Source organism: Canis aureus, chromosome 21, assembly GCF_053574225.1.
Source record: "Canis aureus isolate CA01 chromosome 21, VMU_Caureus_v.1.0, whole genome shotgun sequence".
NCBI classification, from domain to species: Eukaryota; Metazoa; Chordata; class Mammalia; order Carnivora; family Canidae; genus Canis; species Canis aureus.
This window is the reverse complement of record NC_135631.1, coordinates 1,260,557-1,268,055: the sequence shown is the minus strand read 5'-3', so window position 1 is coordinate 1,268,055 and position 7,499 is coordinate 1,260,557. Positions and strand designations below refer to the sequence as shown.

At 48.1% G+C, this 7,499-nt stretch overlaps 1 pseudogene; it reads left to right on the top strand.

Annotated features, from left to right (window-relative positions):
* The first annotated feature begins 4,894 nt into the window (after positions 1-4,894).
* LOC144293187 (dnaJ homolog subfamily A member 1 pseudogene) lies at positions 4,895-7,185 on the top strand (annotated as a pseudogene).
* Positions 7,186-7,499: the final 314 nt, after the last annotated feature.

Sequence of the window (7,499 nt, the reverse complement as noted above, 5' to 3'; positions counted from 1 at the left end):
TCTAGAGAAAGGCACCAGCTAAACAAGCCAGTCCGGAGTGGGGGGCAGAGCCCACTGCACGTGGCGCTGGCAAGGCAGGTGAGGGCCAGGCAAGGTATAACCTGCAGGGATATGCAGTCTGAGGGAGAACGTGGCTAATGCCCCTGGGGCTATAAGTGCCCTGGAGAAAGGTGTGTTGGCCATTTCTCTACCAGTTCCAGATATTGGCCCTTTGCTCTCCCCAAACCAAATCCTGAAGGTTTTAGCAGGTCTTGCTGTAGGTTGAAGTTGGATGAGGGGCTGTGCCTCCCATCTGCTCTCCTTTGTTCCTTAGTCTCTAGACTTCAGAGCATGTCTCCTGGGGCCTCCACCCGCCTCCTCTTCTTTCTCTCCCTTCCCCAAACAAGTCTCTGTCCCCCACCACCCAAATACCCCCATTGGGTGGCCCTGTCCACTTCCTCTCCAAGCTCCATCTTTCCCTAAAGAGCACTGAAGTCCCAATCCCTAGGATTTGTTCTCCTGAGGGGGCGGTGGGGGGCGTCCTCTGGAAATCAGTGACTCTGCTCAGCTCACCTCCAGCATGCCCAGTGGAGGGAAAAGTAAGCCATGGCTTCACAATCTACTAGCATGAATGTCCAGGTTGCTGGTTCCTGTGGCTGCCTTGATGGGAGACTCCATTCCTAGGTGGAGAAGACTCGAGCAACAGAATTAGGAGGAATGCATGAGCTCAGTTTTGACATATTAGAGTTGAGAGCCCCGTACCCCTGTCTTATTTTCTCAGTGTTGTCCAGTGCTCCATGCAGAGGGTCAACAGGAGCTAAGGCCTGGGAGGCCTGGCAGAGGTTCCAGGGCAGGGAGGGGTAGACTATGATTGGTAGAAGCCAGAAATGAGGGCAGAGGGGTTTCCTGCCATGAGAAGAGTGCTTCACATCTTATAACACATTTGCACTGAGTTCACAACCACCTGTGGGTTAGCCAGGCCAGCTGGCTTCCTCCTTGTTTTATAGGATGAGCCCGAGACTGACTTGTTTCAAGGTCATCTAGCGAGGGTTGGGACCCAGGTCTCTGGACTCCCTAGTTTCAAGATCTTTCTCTGTTCTCCAATGCCTCCTGGTTACCCCCTAACGGGAAAGGCCCTTCTCTTTCAGAGTGTTTTCCATGAATGCTAGGGTGGTGGTGGACAGGCAGGAGGAATGACCATCTTCAGTTCTGGGAGTTTCCTACATGAACAAGACTATCCTTGGCCTTGGAAGGACAAGATGTCAAAGTCCTCTGGGCACAGATGCGTCCTAAACTGTTCTTTCTGAGTCATCAGCCAGGCAGTGACCAGGCCTTCCTCATGGCCCCAGCTAACACAGTCCTGTCACCAACGTGCCCACCAAGGATCTTGACAAGGCCAGAGATGCTTGATTCTGCTGAAAGGTCTAGCTAGGGGTTGCTGCAGAGACCCAAACTATCCACTGTCGCTCCTACTGCAGAGCTGCAGACAGAGCAAGCAAGGGGTTCTGCTAAGGTCACTGGGGTCCCAGGAGGCAGTGCAGAGGGCAGCAAAATGGTGCCCTGGAAACAAACACAGTCTTTGACCTGAGATATCCCAGGCTTAGCCAGGATCCCTTGGAGCAAACCCAAAGCTGGGCCTTCCTCCCTAGCCTTACCTGGCACAGAAAATGCCAATCTGGAAAGAGTGCCACCCATCCCCACTGTTTGCCTGTCTGAATGTTCATTAAATTTACCTTGTGGAGCGAAAGGGATCAGAGATGAAAGGTCATGGCTTCATTTGGTGAGAGGGTACAAAGCCCTCAAATATTGGGTCCATTTCCCCGCTGCTGTGGGGCCTCCAAGGGAGAACGTTCACCTCTCCCAAGCCCTAACTTGTCTGACCCTCAGCCAGACTTGAGTTCACTGTGGAGGTGGTTTCCTGCAACCAGGCTCCGACATTAATTTGCCATATGGCCTCCAGCAAGCCTTTCCTTCTGAGAACCTCCAGGTCCTTTCTGAGTAATGAGGCCCCTAAAACCCTCCTCACCACTAGAATCCTGTAGCTCAGTGTTTCAGGAAGAGTCAGCATCAGGCCATCTGCCAGGCTTACAGGCCTGGGAAGTATGTCAGCATCCTGCACCCTGAAGGAATGTTGTGCCTATGCCTGGGCATTCATACTGCTGCCTTTTTCTAGGCAAGACCACCATGTAGAGAGTAGACATGTTACTGGCCAGGTCTTGGTCCCAGATGCCCATGCCCTCTCCGATGACATTGGCACAGTCCACCTGGTTTGGGCCACCAAGCCACTCTTACCCCACCTTGCCCCCTATAAATCATAAATACATGCAGATCTCCCCTGAGGCTTCATGATTAGCACAGGCAAGGGCTCTCTAGCTCTTACTTCGACCCAGGAGGTTTGGGCCACCAAGCCACTCTTACCCCACCATGCCCCCTATGAATCATAAATACACACAGATCTCCCCTGAAGCTTCATTATTAGCACAGGCAAGGGCTCTCTAGCTCCTGGGTCCAACTACCAGGGAAAGTAGGGCCAATAAATCCTTCCACCTACATGATCCCATTTAATCCCTCCATCAAAGCAGTTGGAGGAGGTGTTACAGTCTTAATTTGAACAAGTAAAGACCTCCTGGTGATATATAGGCAGGTTTGGGAAAAGACTGACGTCTGCTCTACTCCCCCAGCCTGTGTCTTGTGGCATAGCCCCGATTGCCATTTATCTGCCCCCTCCAGTGTGTCTTCATTGGAGACACATTGCCCCAGCCCCCTCTGTATCCCCATTCCTGAAGCCTGGGACCTTTCTGGGGTGGACGGCTTCATTTCCTCTGTTTTCCCATATGTCTGGTTGCACAGCCAATCCTTCAGGCTGATGGCCCTGGCCTCCCCTGCCCCCAGCAGGAAGAAGGAGGCCGTGCTGGGTCAAAAAGCCTCTCTCAAGTGGGGGGATTAATCCTGGTATTAGCTCACTCCTTGAAGCTCCATTGGCAGGTCTCTTCCCTTCACCTCCCAGATCTGCTTAGTCATCCTTCCCAAGAGCAGGAGTGTTGGCAGGAGCAGCTGGATGCAGCCACCACACTCATCTGGAACCCCCAGGGTGTGGCTGAGAAGGGGCTCCTGGAGGGCTATGGCCCCGTCCAAGAGAACAAAGAGAGAAGACCCAGGGAGATAGGAGTTAGGGTCAGAGGACCCAGGGAGATAGGCGTTAGGGTGATCCTGCTGCCACTGGCACTAGGCCTGGGCTCTGTGAGGCTACATCCTGGGACACTGTGCAGCCAGAAGGGAAGCAGAATATCTTGAAATCCCTTGGACACAATGCTTCCTTTGTATCGGATCCCACTGACCTCACCTCCTCCTGTCTGCAAACAGCCAACAGGTGCACTTGGGGGATCAGCGATGATGAGGAAGAGGTGACTGTGCTCCTCAGGATCCACAGTCTAGTGGAAAAGATAAAGTGCTTTCGATTTTGGTAAGTGAGAGAGTGCCCCAAAGCCGCAGGGGCTCAGGAGAAGCCCAGCTCACAGAGGAGGGTGAGAGAGGCGTCAGAGGAGATGGCACTGGAGTTGGCTCTCTGAGAAGGATTTGTCAGCTAGACAGGTGGAAGAAAAGAGTGCATTCCAGATAGTGGGCATGTCATGAGTGAGGTGCAGAAAACATCGTGGGGCCCCAAAGCTGCCCATGTACAGGAGCCTGATGGAAGGAAAACATGAAATCCATCTGAAATTATTTTGCTCATCCAAGAATCATATCCTGAGCTTCTCTGCATGGACAGCTGTACAGTGGGTCCTGGGGGCAACAAAGAACAAATTAGTCTCCACCCTAAAGGATATCCAGTCTGGCAGGGAAAGAAGGAAAATAAAATAATTGAGGATTATAGAATTTCAGCTGTTGGTGGAAACTTCCAGAGGACCCCGTACCCATTTCCTTTTCCTAAAGATGCAGGAACAATATGAGGTTTGACTCACCCAGGACAAAAAGCCAGCTGGAGAGAAAGCCTGGATCAGACTCGGATCCTTAGATTCCATTCCATTTTTCCCTGCACCAGGCAAGACACACACCACTGCAGGAAGCTTTGGATGGGCCAGGGAACCAGGAGGAGAGTGTGAGGACTTCTGGCTGGGATGGGGTGCTGGTGAGGTGCCCCAGGTGAGCCTTGATAGCCAGGATGGCACAGAGTGTGTGCTTAGGAAACAGGAGCGTCCAGAGGCCCTGACACAGTGGGGACAGCCGGGGCTCCCCAGAGCCAAGGCTGGGAAGGAAGGGTGGATCAGAGCTTGCACTGACCTAAGAAGTCTATACTCTATTTCTGAGCATGAGAAAATGAAGAGGCAATGAGAGTGCTGTGATATCTGGGTTGAGAGGGTGCCAGATGATGGAGAGAGGGCAGAGGCCAGAAGGAGGGAGCCTACTGTGGCCACTCCCTGCTGCAGCTCTAAGGTATTCCCAGCCATGCCCAGCATGGTCTTTCGGGCATTTCTAAATTGTTTACTTCCCCCACACACAGAGGGTAAGCTCCCAGAAACCAGGGATTATTCAAGATGACAAGTGTGCTGGTCACTGAAGGGGATACAGAAATGATTGTCTCTGCCCAGAGGATGTGACTATCTCGCCCTGAGGACACAAGTGACTCGGGAGGCAAAGCACCAGGAGTAGGGGAAGCATGTGGTAGGCCCATACACCTAGGAGATTAGGATGACTATTACTATCAAAAAAACCCAATCCCACCCCAAAACCCCCAAAATAAACCAAAACAGAAAATCACAAATGTTGGCAAGGATGTGGAGAAACGGAAACACTTGGTGGGAACGTAAAATGGTGTCATTACTGTAGAAGATAATAGAGCAGTTTCTCAAAAAACTAAAAATAAGGAACTTTCTAGAATGCTCAGTGAGACACGGAGGAGCAGCGGCTCCTGGAGCTGCGCCCAGCAATGCAGTCCTTCCCGCTCCCCCACACCAGCCTTGGCCCTCTCACCAGCTGTAGAAAATGGTGAAAGAAACCACTTACTATGATGTTTTGGGGGTCAAACCCAATGCCACCCAGGAGGAATTGAAAAAGGCATACAGGAAACTGGCCTTGAAGTACCACCGTGATAAGAATCCAAATGAAGGAGAGAAGTTTAAACAGATTTCTCAAGCTCATGAAGTGCTCTCTGATGCTAAGAAAAGGGAATTATATGACAAAGGAGGAGAACAGGCAATTAAAGAAGGTGGAGCTGGTGGTGGTTTTGGCTCCTCCATGGACATCTTTGATATGTTTTTTGGAGGAGGAGGCAGGATGCAGAGAGAACGGAGAGGTAAAAATGTTGTCCATCAGCTCTCAGTAACCTTAGAAGATCTATATAATGGCGCAACAAGAAAACTAGCTCTGCAACAGAATGTGATTTGCGATAAATGTGAAGGCCGAGGTGGTAAGAAAGGAGCAGTCGAATGTTGTCCCAATTGCCGAGGTACTGGAATGCAAGTAAGAATTCATCAGATAGGACCTGGAATGGTTCAGCAAATTCAATCTGTGTGCATGGAGTGCCAGGGCCATGGGGAACGGATCAGTCCTAAAGATAGATGTAAAAGCTGCAACAGAAGGAAGATAGTTCGAGAGAAGAAGATTCTAGAAGTGCATATTGACAAAGGCATGAAAGATGGCCAGAAGATAACATTCCATGGTGAGGGAGACCAAGAACCAGGACTGGAACCAGGAGATATTATCATTGTTTTAGGTCAGAAGGACTATGCTGTTTTTACTCGACGAGGAGAAGATCTTTTCATGTGTATGGATATACAGCTGGTTGAAGCCCCGTGTGGCTTTCAAAAGCCAATATCTACTCTTGACAACCGAACCATCGTCATCACCTCTCATCCAGGTCAGATTGTCAAGCATGGGGATATCAAGCGTGTGCTAAATGAAGGCACGCCAATTTATCGTAGACCATATGAGAAAGGGTCGCCTAATCATCAAATTTGAGGTAAACTTCCCCGAGAATGGCTCTCTCTCTCCTGATAAACTTTCTTTGCTGGAAAAACTCCTACCTGAGAGGAAGGAAGTAGAAGAGACAGATGAAATGGACCAGGTAGAACTGGTAGACTTTGATCCCAATTGGGAAAGCCGGCGCCATTACAGTGGGGAAGCATATGAGGATGATGAACATCACCCTAGGGGGGGTGTTCAGTGTCAGACCTCTTAATGGGGCCGGTGAAGAACACTGCTGCTGGCATTTTACATGCAGTAGTGGATGGGATGAGTGAAGGACTATAATCATAGCTCACTACGTGCTATTGTTTTTGTTTTAATATTCAACTATAGTAGTGTTTTAAAAGTTAAATGAAGAATACACTCAAATATAAAAGCTCTGACTTTGCCCTGTATGTATGATGACTTCAGTGTGCAAGATAAGTTTAATACTGTAAAAACTACTTTTAAAAAATCTCCCCTAGCGTTTGTTAGGCCATACCTTGTAATTGTTTGCAGCTCTATGTATATGAAACAGTTCAGACTGGACTGAGATGCTAGGTGTATGTATTGACTTCAGTGTATGACCCTTAACTGTTAAACTATGACGTTAAAACTTGTATTTAATTGGCAATCAGACGAAGAATTTATTAATTTGTAGAGAAGTGTTGGTCTGTAGTTACGTTAAGTGGGATTCATTGTGATGCCTCTGCATTTTATTGTCTCAACTGTTACTTGAAGATGGCATGCTATGTAATTTGGCCTGTGGCGTCAGTGATAGAAAAGATACCTCTAAAGAGGGGTTTATCATATGCTGCTGCTTGAGGGCTTGCACTTGTAGAATTGCACTCCCTTCTGCTGTGCCATCTTTTTTTTTTAAATATATATATATATTTATATATATATATATATATATAAATATATATATATCAGTCCTGGTTACACTTTTTTTCCTTCTCTTTGGACCATGATAAACTTCAGAGTAGTGACTTCGGGAGCAGGCCAACTTAGAGTGAAGAGACATTATATGGAGAAGTTAATTTGCATGTATGAGACAGGAAGGTGTCTTCTAGGTATGTGACAGGCTTCCTTTAAACCATTTAACTTATGCTCCGAAGTAACTGTAATTTCATGTTCGTAGTATAGCAAATTACGATGAATAGCTTTAATTGAATGTTTAAAAGGCATGTTCACAAGCTTAAATCTGGAATCAGAATTAAGCAATAGAAATGTATGAATGTCTCCTTAATATACTGATTATAAAGCATTTCCAATGTGTCACTACAGGCTCCCCTCCCCCCCCCCCCCCCCCCCCGTAGATTAAAAGCACTGGTTTTTCACTAAGGTTAAAAAAAAAAACAAAAAACACTAAACTAAAAATAGAACACCATATGATCCAGCAAATGCACTTCTGGGTTAACATGCAAAAGAACTGAAAGCAGGGTCTCAAAAATATATTTTACAGCCACGTTCATAGCGGCATTATTCATGATGCTAAAACATGGAAACTACGCGAGCATCCACTGATAGATGAATAGAAAGCAAACTGTAGTCTGTCCACTCAATGGAATATTACTCAA